This window comes from Wolffia australiana, chromosome 15 (assembly GCF_029677425.1).
Source record: "Wolffia australiana isolate 7733 chromosome 15, ASM2967742v1".
Taxonomy (NCBI): Eukaryota; Viridiplantae; Streptophyta; class Magnoliopsida; order Alismatales; family Araceae; genus Wolffia; species Wolffia australiana.
This window is the reverse complement of record NC_135849.1, coordinates 1,540,963-1,560,000: the sequence shown is the minus strand read 5'-3', so window position 1 is coordinate 1,560,000 and position 19,038 is coordinate 1,540,963. Positions and strand designations below refer to the sequence as shown.

The 19,038-nt window shown below is 37.0% G+C and overlaps 1 pseudogene; it reads right to left on the bottom strand.

Moving 5' to 3' along the window:
* Positions 1 to 17,501: 17,501 nt before the first annotated feature.
* LOC144713376 (small nucleolar RNA R71) lies at positions 17,502 to 17,575 on the bottom strand (annotated as a pseudogene).
* Between the last annotated feature and the right edge of the window lie 1,463 nt (positions 17,576 to 19,038).

The following is a 19,038-nucleotide window of genomic DNA, read 5'->3' as shown; positions in this document are numbered from 1 at the left end:
CAGAGCTGCCCCCTTTTCTTCCTCCTTTCTCCCTCAACCAAAAATAAATTCTTCATGGTGAGAACACCAACAAGGTCTTGAATAAGAGTTGGAGAAGAATAAATGGAGATCTAGGAGCTCCTTGATCACATGGATTCTTTGAGAGCCCAGAAATGGCTTTAGAAGTTTCTCCAATAGAGCAAGTCACGGGTGGAATAAGTTACCAACAAGGTATACAAATTTTAGTTGTTTCAAATATCAATTTATTAGATTGATATCAGCTTCTGCATCTTGGAAATTTTTTTTCCAATCCTCACTTCATGGCCCTAGAACCCAACACTCTCTATCCATATATATCTCTCTATCTTTATCTCTCTATGTCTCTCTATCTATCCCTATCACTTTGTCTCTATCGCTTTAACTCTCTTTTTCTATCACTCTATTTCTATCTCTCTTTATCTATCAATATATCTTGATCTTTCCCTCTTGTTTTCCCTTTATATATATGTATGTGTGTGTGTGTATCCCTCTCTCTCCCCTCTATCGCCCTTTATATGTCTATCTCTCTACTTGAAGCTCTTCCATTCACTCTCCCTGTAGTTATATCTTCTTCTCTCTCATGTTATATGTCTCTCCCTTTCTCTACTCTCTCTCGTGTTATCTGTCTTTCCCTTTCTCTCTACTCTCTCTCACTCTCTATCTCTCCATCACCCTCTCCTTCTCTCTCTCTTTCTCTCTCTCTCCCTCTATGTGTGCATGTGTTCTCTCTTCTATATCTCCCTCTATATCTCGGTGTTCTCTCTTCTATATATCCCTCTCTCTCTGTTCTCTCTTTGATACTCCCTCTATCTTTCTCTCCCTTTCTCAGGGAGCAAGTTTAGAGTGGAACAAGTCACCCACAAGGTACCATAATTTTGATTAAATTTAGATATCAATTGAGATTGATTTCAGCTTCCGCATCCTGACAAAATGTTTTCTAAACCTCCCTTCATGGCCTAGAACCCAAAACTTAATTTAAATACAGTGCGTAATTCATCCTATCAAGATCACACATCGCATGTTATCATCTAACCTGATTAAATCCAAAAATATATCTAAGATAAGTTTAATTTTTAATCTGAAATTCTATATGTTATTACTTTAATGTTATTACTTTAAAACATTATAATTTTTTGGAAGGGAGATTATAATAACATTCTACATAAATAAAGTATGAATTAAATGAAATACTAATGATTAAAGTGAAGACATTCATATAGGAAGGAGACTCAATGTCTTTAATAGTAGTGATATTCTAGGTCATTTTTATGTAGTAATATAATATTTTCAGTATTTTTTCTGAAATTATAACTTGGATATGAAAATAAGAGAATTGGCACAAAGATTGAAGCCACATTGATTATAATTCAATAGGAGGTATTGACTAACTTTATGTATTTTTTATATGATCATGTGTAAGTCTTGGAAAATGGAATAATAAAAAATATATTCAGGTACAAAATTTCTAGTAAGACCATTCCTGAGGAGCAAGATTTCAAAAACTCAAAGGATCTTATTCTGTAAATACTCTGAAGCATGGATGATTATGGAGGAGAAGAAATATGAACTTATATTTGAGTGTTTAAGTTTTTTGATATTTTATTTAGTTAATAAATTTATAAGAGACCTTGGATCTTTAAAAATATGTGTGGATAGTGATGATCAAGGGTAGTCTCCACAGAGAACAGATGTCGAGGATTAATACCTTTGCAATGGAAGTTAGGGGATGAGAAGGAACATTTTCTAATATAATAAATATGTAGAAATAAGGTGATATGAGAAGGGGATAAATAATAATATAAATATATGAGAAAACAGAATTATAAAGATAGTAGAGAGATTAGGGATAAACTGCAGAAATATGAATGGATAAGAATGGTGATAAGTAGGGATACATATATGTACTTACTAATATATAAATATATGTAGAATAACAGGACATAATGAATGATAATGAAGGGTGAATTATATGTGGATGGATAGATGTGGATGATGGAAATATATGTGGCCAGCACGCCAATCACACATTCCACATCTCATTCTATGTTCATTAATAGAACATATTCATTATAGTTCACGTGTGATGCTTATAATGAAGTCCATGAATACATGATCAGACTTAGTGAATTATGATGAGATCATAATAAGGATATCACTAGTCTTTAAGCATGTGTTCTAAATAATCTATTCGAAGGATACGCAAGAATTACATCAAAGTATCCGGATAGAATAGCACTATCTCGCCTCATTCATATGATGAGTATGGCCGTTCTCGTAGCCATTAGTGTGGAGACACTAAGGATAGATAGTTGGTGTTCTTTAGTAGAAAGAGATTGCTGAATTGATCCGTATGAATCCCTGAATGGTATTATACCAAAATGTCAATCAGATTGATTCACGTCACAATTTTATAAGTGTCCTTAGACCTGAGACACCGAATTGTCAATCAAGTTGATTCACGTCACCGTTGTGCAAGCGGTTCTTTGGCTTGAGACACCAAAGACGTCTTGTGGACGGATAGTTATACTTTGACTATGACCTACATGTCCCTAATCATGGGATTCTAAATAGTCTTAGTTCGGCTACATCAAGAAGTACACGAAGACAATTGAGTGGTCAAGATGGGATCATCCGCCCTCGGTATAAGAGGTGACAGCTCAAGGAAGACAATGTGATGAAGCCCTTTGCCAAGGAACTCAAATATCAGAGAAGAATTCTCTGATGATTTCAGAATGCATCAGTACTAACTCAGATGCCTAATTAGGGTTTGACAGTTGACCATACCCTAAGTCGTTCAAGGAGCATCAAGTGGATGAGGGACTATACGTACACGGTGATTGATGACGAACAGGTTCCAAGAGTGAGTCGATACACACTCCTTTGTATCTTCTAGAGCACGAGGTGTAGCTTGGCCCCCCACGTGTTGGAGACTCGACCTATCGATTGGGTTAAATTAATCTATATGATGATATAGTTAATTAATTTGGAGGGTCAATAAAGGTTATTGGGTCGCTGGAGTCATTAACTAGACTGATACATGGGCCTAGAGGGTCACACACAAATGGTCTTTTGGACTTCGTAAGATATACATAAGTTTTGAGGGTTTTTATGAAAAACATTCACTTAGTATAAAAATAGGGGAAGGCCCATAACGAAATTCACCCATGCCAGAATTATTCAGGGGCCTTCCCCTTCTTCTCCCTTCTCCCCACAACCCCTCTCCACGCCCAATGCGATCAGGACGACGTAACAACAATGACAGAGATTGAACGGGGCTCATCAACAAGGAGGAGGATCCCACTTGACGAGGATCGCGTGGATACATCTAGAGGTTGCACACTTGAGCAGCTTGACTCGTCTTACTTCGGGATCCAAGAAATCACAAAATGCGATTTGTGCAAATGTACTTAGTTTTAATGATTTAATGATGCAGTTAGATTCTGTTTAAGTCTTCCGCTGCAGATCATTTTGATTTCATCATCCATATCAGGGCCTTCAGAACCCACCAGTGGATAGATGGAGAAAGATGGAGATAAATGGATATAGATGGATGTTGAGAAGAATATGACAACATAAGTGCAAGGAACTCACTATAAATCCTTTTACTCCACCTGGATCAATGCAATTTGTGGTAGCAGGAGATTCGGTCCACTTATCTTTTGCCTTCCAACTTCAATAAATGATTTTCACGTAGAAATTGGGGTCTCAAAATCACTTTCTTTCGCTCGGCTTACCAGTGTAGGAGCAATTCCAATAAAATATTTACATGTATACATGTTCAATTTATGAATCAAAGCTAAGGATGAGTAAAGGACATAGAGAAAATGTTGCCTTCAATTTTTCAGCCTTAAATTCCATATAGATCATTAGATATCACGTTTTGAATTAAGATGATTATCAGTTATTGATATTTTATCTCTCCTCCATTGATCGCCAGCATGTCATGGAAACCTCAGAATGGTAAATATCGATTAGATTTTCCCAAATGATTAGCTTTGATTTCTTTATTTTCCATGATCCATTTTTTGGCTTCACACATGCCCCTGCATCAGCATAAAAACATTTATTCAAATCACATTTAATGTGTGACGTAGAAAAGAGGGCATTTCAATGCAAATTTATTTTCTCATCCAATGAAGAAAGCTCATGTGCCCACTCTTTTTTGACATTGAAATCAATATTCCAATTCTAGTTGCAAAATTTTGTTGTGCTAACATGTTTCAATGTGTTCCATCCCATTTATTCTGCATGAAATTGACCCTTCTTTCAACCACCACATTTCCCTATGCATTAAAAACAAATTTTACCTCATGATTTATCATTTATGGCATTCCAATTTGCGATGCCTTAATAGAAAATTTTGCAATGATTATCGCCACTAATCCTTGGAAAAAATGTATAATTGGTCGTTGTCTAAAAAGTACTGGTGTCAGTGTTACAGTGAAATTAATAGCAAAAAATTCCATTTAAAACCAAATAAAAACTATAACCAATTTCAACATAATGTTTTCTGACTTAAAATTGATATTTATATGTTCGATGATAGAAATTTCAAAATATATTTGAAATGGTTAATAATTTTAGCATTTTAATCTTGATAACATTGCTATATTATCATTTTAATGTAAAAAACTTACACAATTCATGAGATCAATCTGTAACCATGTCATCGATTCACTTATGTGTCTTTATAAATGATGTTTAAAAGGAAGTAGGTAAAAATTATAAAATGACACCCATGGCTCAGGCATGTTAGTTGGATTTCTCACTCACCCTTGATGTCTTACCAAGGATTACTTGATGCTTATTTCACTTCGTCTTAATTCACTTCACATGGCGTTCAGAAAATACATGACATAAGGGCTACTTCATGTCTTAATGCTATTATAATTTGCATGACACATCTATTCACAACGTATGTTGCCTTCCACTCTACCACTAAGGACTCCATGCCAATGATTTCACTTCCACCTACCTAATTTCTCAGCTCCAAAGCACTTTATTGACAAGAATATGTTGTAAATCCTTGTATTAAAACGGTGTGGGTTACTTTAATTGTATTATTTACTTTTGATATTGTTCCATTTCTTGATATGGTGTCATTTTCTTTTCTCTTGAACTGTCAGTCTAAGATATGGATTCTCATGGTCCTTACAACTTTAAATATAAGATAATTATGATACATCTATTAACCCTTAAGTTGGAATGTAAATTATCACTTTGTTCTTCTTCATTTTCAAAATGATAACCTAAAATGTAGCTAGATTCAGTTTTATGAATAATAAATTGGCATAGATAAAAAATTTTAACATTATATTGTAGAATATGGAGAGCACAAACATTCGTTATGTTTATACTTCATACAATAACGATCAAAAATGTGTTTTATACTTTACACATCATAAAAGAACCATATATTTTTAATGCTTTTTAATTCATAAAAACTAACCATAATTGAGTTTAATCATTGCACTTCATAAGATAAAAAAATTCATTGTTGTAATATTTACTTCATATCGGAACATCAAATTTCATTTTCTTATTAATATTTCATAAAATATATTTTTGCACTTTTTCCAATTTATAATTAAATTTAATTCAATAAAAATAAAATTCTAGGTTTAATGTAATACAATACATTAAATTCAAGATCATAATCTATTCTAAATACTAGCCTTGGTCCTACCATTTTCATAATATGTTGTTGGCATCAAGATATTTCCAAAAGCAGTAATATTGCTTTAACTTGATCTTTAAGAAATTGACTTTCTGCTCAAAATATAATTTATGAATTATTTTAAATTTATATTCATGGAGATATTATTTTCTAAGTCAGAAGATATATATTTTTTACATTTTATGCGTTAGAATTTATTCAATGAAGATTATTATCATTTTGTGATCTTATTTCCTGCCTTGCCTCGTGGTGCCATTTGATTTGATCAAAAGGTGTCCAATCACGATTTTTAACAATGACGATGCCATAACAGCCAATGATTAACTTATGTTAACTTATGTAAACTTATTGATTAATCCCAGGGGTGACGTGGACTAATTGAAAAAAGATGTGACCAAATTTTCAATAAATTTCTTGATTTTATTCAAATCAGAATTAAAACTTGAGGCAGTGATACGTGGTATGTGGTGCACATGTGTAAGAAAGTGAATGGAAAGAAGAAGGAAAAAACAAATGTGGCATGCGTTGATGGATCACCCATTGATGGAGGACCATCCAGTCGATCGCGCCCCAACCCGTTGTCAGCCACGTCGCGGAGCCCCAGCCGACGTGAAGAATCTACAGTTCCACTATCAGGTTTGAGAAGCGGCGTCGTCATCTCGTTTCGTGTCATGTGTCTTTATGTAATTTTCATTTTCATCGATGTTGGATTGTCGGGTGGCCCCTCCTGCGAGAGTACCGGCCTCCCGTGCGTTTTTATTTTATTTTATTTAGTGCCATCTTTAGGGGGAGGAAATCCAGGTTGGACTTACTTCCCCCCTAAAGAGCCCTTTTAAGGGGAAGCCCAATAGGCTTTCCCCTTAAAAAGGGGCCCAATTAGGCCACCCACAACTGCCACTTCCCTTGTATAAGAGGGGGAGAAGTGGACGTGGGATGTCATGCTTATTGAATTGAAGAATCAGATCTCGTTTGCTATTGCAGTTATTTTTTTATCGTGCGTGTTCTTTTTCTGAAAGAAGAAGGAATCAACGCGGAAGAAGAAGAAATTCCTTCGTTGTAGTTCAGTTCAAGAGGTCAATTTCTGGTTCCCTTGGTCGTGTTCAATGGGAAAGTCGAACGCGACCGTGAATTGCCGTTTGGGAAGCAGCCAACTCGTTAATGTGGCCGTGAATCCTAATGCGAATTCAGCCGCGGTGAAATTCAATGTCTACCTGACAGTCAACCTAGCCTTAACGATCACCCTTCATCAAGCTGACGACGCAGCCTCTTCTTCTGCCAGATGCCTGGCAGCGTGGTGTTTCCACAATCGTGAACTATTGATTGAATCCGTCATCCATCGCCGCAGCCTCTCCTCACCGATTGTCCTTTCGGTCTGAAAATTCGTCGGTTGTCGTTATCATTCAAGGTCCTTCAAATTGTAACATTGCTCATCTCGACTTGATTTGAAGAAGGAAGGATCATCTTCTCTGGTTTTGATTGTCTCTCCCATCTGCAGATGTTGATTGCTTCTGTGTACCATCTTTGGTGTCTGCGTAGATCCTTGTTGATCGTTCCTTTGATCAAACATGCTGTCGGGTTGCGCCGTCAGCTGATGGTCCCTCGGATGATCCTCTCATGACCAACTGCCGCCCTCTCGGTTGGGATTTTGATCGTCTTTGAAGTTTTGCCCCCCAATATCGACAGAATCTTTACACTTCTTTTGTATTGCTGGGACGCGGACGGGACGGTTTTTCCGTCCCCAGACGAAAAAATCGTCCCGTCCGGGGGCAAGGACGAATTCTGGGACGAAAATTCGTCCGGGGGACCGCCGGAGGGGACGGTCTTCCTCCTCTGGGACGAAGAAATCGTCCGTCAGGAGGTCCCCGGACGACGGACGGACGAATCTGGACGGGAACCGTCGGATGTTGAGATGTTGACACGTGGCCTGGCGAGGACAATTTATAATATATTATAATATATTATAATATATTATAATATATTATTAATATATAATGTATTTTTCCTAGCGGGACGAAAATTCGTCCCGTGAGGACTGGACGGGACGAATTTTCGTCCCGGGATTATTGGACGGGACGGTTTTTTTGACCGCAGAAGAAAAACCGCCCCATCCTTCTTCCATACTCTAACGTAGGACGTAGGACGGGACGAATTTCATCCCAAACCGTCCACGTCCCGTCCCGTCCGCGTCCCTGCACTATAACTTCTTTGGGTTATTTCGTGCACTGATCTTTTAGCACGAGGCATTTTGGTGACCTCTACTTCATCGGCCCCACTCACGGCAGATTCTTGAAGCCAACACCTCGGCTCTTGCCTCGATCAGTGTCGAAGACTGGTCTGGTCAACTATTCCAGATTATGATGATGCCTGACTAGAATGAGAACGTGGACGCAGAAGACACCCTCTCCATGAACTCGGAGTGAATTCCTTTCATCCCTACATTTACAGTGTTACTTACTTCTTTCAGTGCGGGTCTCTAAATTGCTCGTCGCCTTCGAGTGAGTTTAAACATGAGTTTTAGTATTAGCCACCATATTTGTATTAGAGACTTTATTGATGGTGTCGGATTTGATCGATTATGTTGTCGGTGCGGATGCTCTTGGACGAGATCGTTCCCCACTTGTCATTTTTTCGATCTGCCCACACGGCTTATTGGGAGCTTGCTCGTGACAAAACCCGTCATGTGTCGTCCAATTGAGCTGCGTCTTGCGTCATCCGACGACTGACGTATTTCTCGTTAAAGTTTCTTAAATATACGCAATACTACATTGCATTTCATCGTATTCCCCGTTCGACCTTCTTTGGTGAAATGCGAACCACCCAAAGCCGGTCGTGGTGTTACATCACCCATCATGTGTTTATTCATTCAATAATTGCATGCATTTTACACAAAAAAATAATGCAAAAAAATGTCATTTAAAGGAACCAAAAAGGAGTTGTCGTGGTGTAGAGATATGTGTTTCCATGTAATACTATAATTAATTAAAATGATAATTATATCTTCTTTTTCCGTGCAAGATGTGCCGATGTTAGAGTGGCTGATCGTAAAAGATGTGGATATTGTGCCAACCATTATAAAAAGGAGAGTAGTTTGGTATTCAATCTCCAATCGTGAAAGAGGAAGGAACAACACCAATAATGAGGATAGAGAAGATTAAATCAAATGGATGGCTAGGAATTCTCCAATTTTAGAACTTGATATTGGGAAATCCATAAGGCTGAATGAGCTGAAATTTTGAGGGTATCTTTGTATTTATCTCATCTTTGCATATATGCCCTCTTTTATATAAAATTTAAGGAGTAGATCTTTGTAAAAATCATTCTTCAACTTGTTTTTAAAATTTGTGTGCTAAATGAAAGAAGGAGAGGAATTGAGATCCATCCCACTCATTCTTGGTGTCATGGGAGCTTGAAAAAAGATGACAGAGAATAAAGAGAGATTAACCACGCTTGCGAAATACCCTCATTCTTGCAGAATATAAGGATCTATGGTAATTGTCTTCACCTTACATTGGTTTTTTTCTTCATCATCCTAATCTTATATCCATCACATTACCATAATAGCACATCTTTACACCTTTATATCACATCTTATGTCTTTCACATCACGATGCCTTCATCATCTTACCATCATTCCATTTATGCAAATCATTTTTATCACGTATTTACTTATTTATTTATATTATTTTCTTATATTTATTTATATTATTTACCTATTTATTTCTTATATTATTTATTTATATTATTTTCTTATTAGCATCACCCCTTCTTCGTCTCGCTTCTTCTTATTATCTCGTTCATAATACTATCTCCTATCTCCAATTATTTACATTAGTCATCCTCATTTCACGCTTCCCTCGTCTCTCTATCTCATATTTCATACGCATCCCCCCTCATCCTCTTAATCATTGTTTAAAAAATATTAAAGCATTAATCATTATTTCCTATGGATATGATTTATACTCATCACAAGCTAGACTTATTATGTGAGGGCAGTTTTATATTTTTGCTCGGTTCTCAATGCATTAGATCATGATTCTATAACAAGGTGAACTTGTTCCACCCTTGATTTTCTCTGTGGGAGAGTGTCTTCAAGCCATTCATGTGTCTGATCTCTACAAGTATCCACACAATCAAGGGACTGTTGGATTTCTTCTTATTCTCTAACACTTCTTAAATATCTAATTGATCTTCTTCTAACGAAAGACTTCTAGTGGACTGGAGGGAGTGGAACAAAAGGAAGAAAAGGGGAGTTCCCAAATCTGGCTGGTATTGGCACCTAAAATGGATTGCCCCCTTATGTATATCCACTAGTCATTTAATCTTATGCATGTGACCCTCTATGCCCATGTATTAATTTAGTTATAAAATTTAATGACCCAATAGCATTTATTGGCTAACCTTATTAAGTAACTATATTAACATATAGATACATTAATCAATTATTGATTTAGCCCAATCGATAGGTTAATTTTCCAGTTTTTGGGATTCCAAGCTACACCTCGTGCTCTAAAATATATAGACTAGTATTTTAAATCACTGATGGAACCTTTAACATCATTGGTTATCGTGTCTGCATAATAATTTGTCTACACAAGACTCCCAAATGACTCAGGGTACAGTTAGTCGTCAAACCCTAATCTCTAATTTGGTTAGAATTGTTGTATTATGGAGATCATTGGATAACATCTTCTCCAATACCCTCACTACCTTGTTCAGGGATTTATTGCATCATCTTCCTCGAGTCTGTCTCCTCTTATACTGGGGGGGAAAATCCCATCTTGACCACTCAATCCCCTTTGTGTGTTTCCAGTTATATCGTGTCTAAGACATGTTTGAATCCCATGATTAGTGACTCCTAAATTTCAGTCAAGGTATAGATTTTCTAACACAAGATGTCCTTGGGACATCAGGTCAACGGATCACTTATAAAAGTTTGACATGAATCAACCTAATTGATGTTCCTTTATGCAATATTGATTAATTACAATTCTGTAAATTCCGTTTACGATAAACATTATGAGGGAATTCATTATAGAAGAAATCAGAAAATAGATTCCTTCATGGTCATACAAATTAACATACGATTTTGAAGAACAAGAGGAATAAAATGAAGAAGAATCAATGGAAGATCATGAAATTGATTCAAGAAAAGCCAAACGTGTTGTAATTTATACTGATAAAGAGGAAACTACCAACGCTTTAGGTAATACTAGTGATAAATACAATTAAGGGATTCATAAGTATTATTTTTAGTTAACTCATCCCCTAAAGACCCACTATCTTTTTTTAGTGTATCCACATAAATGGCCACGGGATCAGATATACATATTGAAAAATTATGATCTGATAGTGATATTCTATCCCAATGGCTTGATTTTAATCTCAATTATTCCTTAGATAGGACTATTTAGAAACACAGATAACAGAAGTGATTTTTTATTATGATATCATCTTAATTCACTGAGTCATTCCATTTATCAGAGACTTCATTGTAAAAATCACATTGAATAAATATTTATTTTAATAAATTTAGAAAACATGGATTGTATTGGACACATAGTATCCATTAAGCTTTATTGATTAAACTAAAAGGCACCAACAATGAATTAAACCCTAGTTTTGAGTTTATAATTATATTGAATTGAATAAACATACGTTAGACATTAAATCAACCATACTTATCGAACATTTCAAATAACATAAATATTCTTTGACTTGAAATATAATAAAATTTATAAATTTTTTAAACTAATTTAAAATATATCTAATAACAATATTTTCACATGGTGAAATATGGATTGTATCCTTAATTAATAAAACATTTTACAAAACTTAAATTCATTTTTAAAGAAAAATAAAGTTGAGTTTAAGATGCATTAGTAATTGATTTTATGAACTATGTTTTTTTAAAAAAGGATCATCATGTGCATAGGGAGTTTAAGTAAAGATCTGTAGAAGGTAGCTAAATAAAAAATTGATAGTTGAACTAGGACAGATGTCCATTTTTACACACCAAGAACATAATTCTCTTAATAGAGATGGCATCATAAAAACCAGAATTAATAAGGTTAAAGACTAACAAAATGAGTTTGGAATACTAAATAGAAATGATAATATGATTCCACATAGAAACATATGGATCCTAGATCAACACAAATCACAGAAAAAATGCTTGTGATGTCCCCAACATGATATAAAGTTACTTGAAACACAGCCCTTCCTACCCAAGCAGAGATCAAGGAGGTCATTTTTTCCTTGGGTAGGAACAAGGCCCCAAGACCGAATGGATTTTTTGCAGAATGCTATACTGCATGCTGGGATATCGTAGGCACTAACTTGGTGCTTGCTATCAAGGAGGTGTTTACACGCAAAGTCTTCCTGCGAATTTGGAAATCCACTTTTCTGGCGCTCATTCCAAAAGTGGACACTCCAATTTCCTTCCGAGACTTTCGCCCCATTAATCTTTGTAATGTATGCTACAAAGTTGCATACAAGATCATTACAAATCGACTAGGGCACTTCTTCGATAGACTTATCTCGCCTGAACAGTGTGGTTTTGTCAGGGGTCGACAGATCCATGACAATATCCTGCTAGTTAACGAGCTTGCCCAGTCACTAGACGCTCATATTCGGAGCTCAAATATCATCATCAAACTAGATATGGAGAAGGCCTTTGATCGAGTCGAGTGGGATTTTCTTACCCATGTTACGTCGCTTTGGGTTCACCGATGCGTCCATCGATCTAATCGATGCATGCATTCGAGAGAATCATTTCTCTCTTGATGGATGGAAATTCCACTGGCTTCTTCACGGCCACGAGAGGTCTACGGCAAGGTGATCCTATCTCACCCACCCTTTTTATATTGATGGAGGAGGTCTTCAGTCGATCGCTCACACGTTCGATCGATCGTGGCCTAATCCAACCATATTTTACGAAAAGGGGATGCCCGATCCTCTCGCACTCACTCTTTGTGGATGATGTCATCCTCTTCCTTAATGGATCCAAAAAATCCAATACGGAATTTATGAGCGTCCTCACTGCGTACGAGCAAGCCTCGGGCCAACTCGTCAATGCCTCAAAGAGTAGCTTTATAGTTGATCCTTCCACCACTACAAAGAGCTCTCAGATAATCCAACACTCTACCCGTTACTCACGAGGATGCCTCCCTTTCGACTATCTTGGATGTCCTATCTTTCTCGGACGCACTAGACATCATTACTTTGATGCCCTTCTCGCTAAATTGAGAAAGAAACTTGAGGAATGGAAACTCCATTTTCTCTCTCCTAGAGGACGTATCCAACTTATTCCACATGTCCTCATGAGTATCCCGCTGCATACCCTTGCGGTCCACTCACTATCTCTCACAGTCCTCCACTCAGTGGAACGACTATGCGCACATTTCTTATGGTCCGGTCACCTCACGGGCGAGCGTCGCCATCATTGGGTCACTTGGAGAAAACATGTCGGCCGACGACCGAGGGGGGTTTAGGGATTAGACGCCTCTCAAACGTCCAGGACATGCTTCAAAAGAAACTCGTATGGCGCATGCACCACACACTCCCTATTGGGAAGTTTTATTTCCACCAAGTACGATAAGTGGGCCCGTCGAAAGATGGATGTCCGAGCCTATCGGAGATGGCAGATGTGGCAGCGACAGTGGCTTGAGATCGCCCAGGTCACATGTTGGCGTATAGGCCGAGGTACGATTAGCGCCTAGTTTGACACTTGGCACGCTGACGAGCCTTTCGCTTGCCATCCCCGCTTTGTACCACATCGAGTGCAACTCACAGTGGCCTAGTTGCTTATGGGCAACACGCCATACCTATGGGAGCAACATGGCCTCCTGTCCGCCATGTTACCCCAGGTCCAGAATACGTCAATCGGGTCCACTCACGACCATGCTATTTGGACGCTCACACTCGACGGCACATACTCATGCAGTTCTTCTTGGGAGTATTTCCGTGAGATATCCCCCATCCAGCACTAGGGTCGTCACATCTAGCACCCAACGATCCTTACCGGTATCTCTTTTTTCCTCTAGAGACTCCTGCACCGTGGACTCTCAACTGATGATCGGGTGATCCGTCTAGGCCACTCTCTCACCTCACGTTGCAACTGCTGTCCCGCATTTCCACATATTGAGACTATGGAACATCTTTTTTTCCATAGTGAGACAGCCATAGAATGTTGGCGCTAAATCACGCACCTATGGCGCCCACTCCTTCATATTCCACTAACCCCGTTGGAGTGTTTTGGCAAGATATTTCTCTTCCCAATATGCTCTAAATGGAGCCCCATCCAACACATCACCATAGCTTATTTACTATGGGAGATATGGAAGGGGCAAAATTCTTCTCATTTTGCAAGGACTCCCATGCGCGCCATGGATATCATGCGTTGCGTCAAGTTGTGGATACGACGCACCCACCATCTGATCCCCACTCGCGACTGCCGCTCAGCACTCAGATGCGATCTCCTTCGTGCCTAGGGCATCCCGGTGACCCTTGCCCCTATCTGCATTCAACTACAGGTCATCCATTGGCACCCACCGCCAATTGACAGCCTCAAACTGAATGTGGATGGTGTATCCAAAGGGAACCCAAGGCCAGCAAGGGGAGGTGGTATCCTCCGGGATCATATAGGGAGTATCCTCTTTGCTTTCTCTTCTTTCTATGGCGTACAAACTAACACAATAGCCAAAGCTATGGCGATAAGTGATGGTTTACTCCTCTGCAAGGAACGAAACCTTCATAATATCATCGTAGAATCAGACTCACAGGTGTTAGTCGACATGCTTCATGTAGGTACATGCTCCCAATGGCAAAAACACCGTGTATGGCAGGACATCATGCGGTGCCACCCTCGCATAACTAGCTTTCGTCATCAGTTGCGAGAAGGCAACCAGACAGCAGATGCCCTTGTCAACCATGCAGTACACACACGACTCCCTTCCTCCCTTTTCCTTTCTTGGTAGGCGCTCCCTCCGACTGCTAGGGGATGTTATCGCGCTGAACGTCTCAGCTTGTCGAACCTCTGCACGCGCCGCACAATTTCGAAGGAGGCCCCGCAAGAGTGGTGAATCGCGTGGAGCACTCGAGGTGGGAGTGCTCACGCCTGATCCAACGATCACAACAACGGGGTAGACTGCGCCCACCTCGGATGATGTCCTCGCCACGCACTTCATTAATGCACTTGTTAAAGTTGGGGACAGTTCCAGTATCTCTCCACCATCATCATGCGGGGGGCTCGCGTGAGGCGTCGACGCAAGCACTTCTCCCAGCACCTGGAAGGTATCGCTTATGTATCGTTTCCTTTCCTGCACATAGGCATGGACGAGTTGGATCCGAGTGTAATTGAGATATTTACACTCACTCCACTCCTATAAACATTGATAAACATTTCACTTTATAAATAAAATCCCCCTACGTGGCATCCAAGGCACGGATGGATCGGTCTACGGGCACAACCGCAGGGTTGGCCGTACTCGGCACCGTGTTTTTTGCCAATTAAAGGAAAAAGTTATTTGAAATAGGTTCCGAGCCCACTCCACAGCTGAACTCATATATGTGGATCAATCATGTTCCTAGGCCATTTTTATAAGCCAAAAAAAACTTCAAAATATATTAAAAAGATAGTCCAAATATAGGAAATTATATTAAATTTTAGAGGAAAGAATTCCTTTTATAAAATTAAGGAAATTTGAAAATACTAGAAAATTTCTAAGTATATTATAAATATGGTAAAAAACATTTATGATTTTTTATAAGTATTCGAGTTTGGGATAATTCTATATGATCTAATAATTAAACCGATGGTAAAACTATTGGTTAAGGGATAAATCATGTTATCGTTGATTAATGAAATCATATGTTTCAAAAATAAATCAAATCATGAAATATTCTATCATGAAGAAACATATTTGATCCAAAGTTTTGCTTTTGATAAATTTATTATTCCTTACAGAAAAATGTTTATAAACCACTACATTTTAGTTTTTATAATATACATTCCTTATGATAAACTTCAATAAACATAAATACTTAGTATCTTTAATAACCAAATCATTTTTAATACATTTAAGGGTTTTTCACCTTATAATATTTTCTAATATTTAAAAAGACATTACGAAATACAAACAGTTTAACTTTTTATATGATGAGTAAGACATGACAGTGTTGAAGTTGTGTCCTTTATTTTAACACGGGAATGTTGAATTTCAAGGATTGGATAATTGATGCTTTGTTATTATATGTGATGAATGAATGATATAACTAGATATCTATTCATTATCATTGACATTTCATTTGAGCTTTGTAACATTAAATAAGACTTAATATTATATTTTTTTCAAAAGCAGGACGATCAAGCTGAAACTTTTAGGGCAGCTTCATCTTTATCTCTTATATCCATATCTACATTTCGATATATAAATTGAGCCCTAAATATTTTTAAAAGAAATCTTTAAACACACTTCCTTCTATAGAGGCAGATTGAAAGAGGTTGAGGTTTTGAAGATCCATCAAGGGTTTTCTTGGTGTCTTAAGTTCTTGGAGAAGGTCAACAGAGAAAAGGATAGTCTGATTTGCATTAGGAAATCTCCCTGATCCTGGCAGAACATAGGGATTTAAGGTTAGTTTCTTTACTTACATTGGCATTATTCATCACATACTTTATTTGATTCATATAACCTTTCTCATCACCATCCATCATCTGTGTCACAATATCACCTATGTCATCAGGATCAATCCCATGTTCTCCCTTCCATTTAAATCATAAACTCTAAACTGTTATATTCCTACATCTCATTTCTCACTCATCTCATACATCTACCATCTTCCCTTTACATTTGCGCCTATCCTTCTCCCTCTTTTCCACTCATTCTATTCACATCATCCTACTTACTTCTTCGCCTATTGATGGTCGTGTCTTCATTAGATACTTAGAACATTCCTTAATCCCTAAGATCTGTTCTCCATGGAGACAAACCATTCTCATCCAATAATTTGAATTATTACTTAAGTATAGGTCCATAGTTTTTATTGATTAAACTCAAATCAACAACAACACAATTTGAATCCCAAATTTGAATCTGTCAATTGGCACTGTTGCAAGGTAATGGTTGTCTTTAAGGATTTTTACTCTCTTTATTTGGTGATTTTTTTTCACTAACCTTTTTTTAGAGCAAATCAATTCAAAAAATCTTAGGAAACTCTCAAAATAGGTATATTTTTTACATCTTCCTTTAGAATCCTTATTTTGGATAAAAGTATCACTATTCATTTTTTTAAGGAATGAAGAATGCCACTTGGACAGCGTGAATTAGGAAATGGAGCTGAATAAGGGGAAACCTTTAATGATAGAGACACTATGATGATGTTGAAGATTATGTGATAGATGAAAATGCAGGGTGATAAATATAAAGCACGATTGAATGAGTATTCAGCTCCTCTACGGTATGAACCCCTTACCAAAATTAATGCTACAATTGCGAAGGGTCGAACTCTAAGATAGATCATCAAATGATTCAATCCCTTCCAAATTTACATGTATTATCTCAAGGGAAACTTATAAACATTTAGAAGAATTCACTCTTATTTGTCAAACCTTTCATTGTGCAACGTTACTAGCAAAGTTATTACAATGGGATTATTTTCATTTAGGCTTTGAGATAAAGCCAATAGTTCGTTTACTTCCATATATATAAGTGTTTATTCCTGGAAATAAATGGTAATTCCATTTTTGAAGAAATTTTATTCCATTGGAAAGGCTAATGCATATAAGAAAGCTATATGAGAATTCAGCCAGGGGCTCAATAAATCCTTGCGAGAAGCATGGGAGAAATTAAAGGAGTTAACTCAAAAATGTCCCCACCATGGTATTAAAGAAGGAAAAATTGTTTAGTCATTTATGTGGGACTAAGAGACCAATGTCGAAAGGGGATCAATGCCGCTAGTAGAGGTACATTTATGCAATCAATATTCGGATGAAGCAATCAATATTTTAGAGACCCTTTTAGAGAATGATGTTTATTAGGCCGACCTCAACTGCCATGGAACACAAACACTAGAAGAAGTGGAATGATTAAGGTAAGTGTTGCTGAACCTGATTTTCAGATTGACAGCTAGTAAAGACAGTTTTGGATTTAACTACACAATTAGATAATACGAGTACTCATAATGCACCTCTGTCATCTCAAATAGATATATCATTATGTCATCACCGCTCTAGTGTTGATCGTGTTGAAGTGGGTTGTCCTTTTCTTGAACAGTTTATGGCCATTGAGAGATCTAGAATGAACACACCTATGGATCAAAATTCTTGTAATTCTAGAGCTAATGCATACAATTGCCTAATATTTAATTCATTATTTATTTACTATAAATTTTCAATGCAAATATAGAAAAGAAATCGATCATATTTTTGGGATTTCATGTGTTTTTTGGGTTTTTGGTGTTTTAAGTATTAAAAGGCATTAAAAAATTTTAAGTATGATTTTTTATTTGAATGTCTTTAAAATTCATCCATTCATGTCCCTATAATAAAAATATCATCAAAATTATTCTTTACAGCCAAAAGTATGTGTGATGTCCTTCCTTTACTCGCCAATGCAGAAACCTTAAATACAGGGTACTTTGGAGAGGTTTTGACTGTAAGAATTTCAATTAATATTTTAAGTATATATTAACCAGAAATAAATAATCACTCAATTAAATCTATACATCTCCCCACATGTTATCTCTATTAATTTTTGAATTTTAAGTTAATACAATTGATAAAGTGAAAATTGGATGTTAATGTGTCATTGTTATTATTTTCACTTCAATAAAATAAAATTTATGAATTAGTAATCTTACTCAGAGATGAACAGCTAAGAGTTAGGTTGTCTCCACAGGGATTGGCTATTAGAGTTGGAATTAAATAATGAGTTAGGGAGTAGAGAGAACGGATTTTAGAATGATAATACTAATGAGGAGTCTTATGATTATTAGTGCTTGAATAGTAGGTAGGAAAATGTGGATGAATTTTCTGAAGATGGTTGAGTAGAATATTGCAAGGGATTTAAGGAAGAGTAAATTAGTAAGAAGCAAGAAATGTAGCACAATAGAGAGGATGAACAAACACCACTAGGTGTTTGTGGAAATGTCTAAGAGAGTAAAAGAGAACTTGAGGTGATTTAATAAAGAAACTTTACTCTAGAGATTTTATTAGAAGCTCAAATTTATATATTAAAAGTAAATGTTAATTAGTGAATTTACGTAATTTAGTAGTCGATCAATGTAGAAAATGCAGTCAACGCTTGAATATGAATTGTTTGATTAATTGCATGAAAGAAATAGAGATT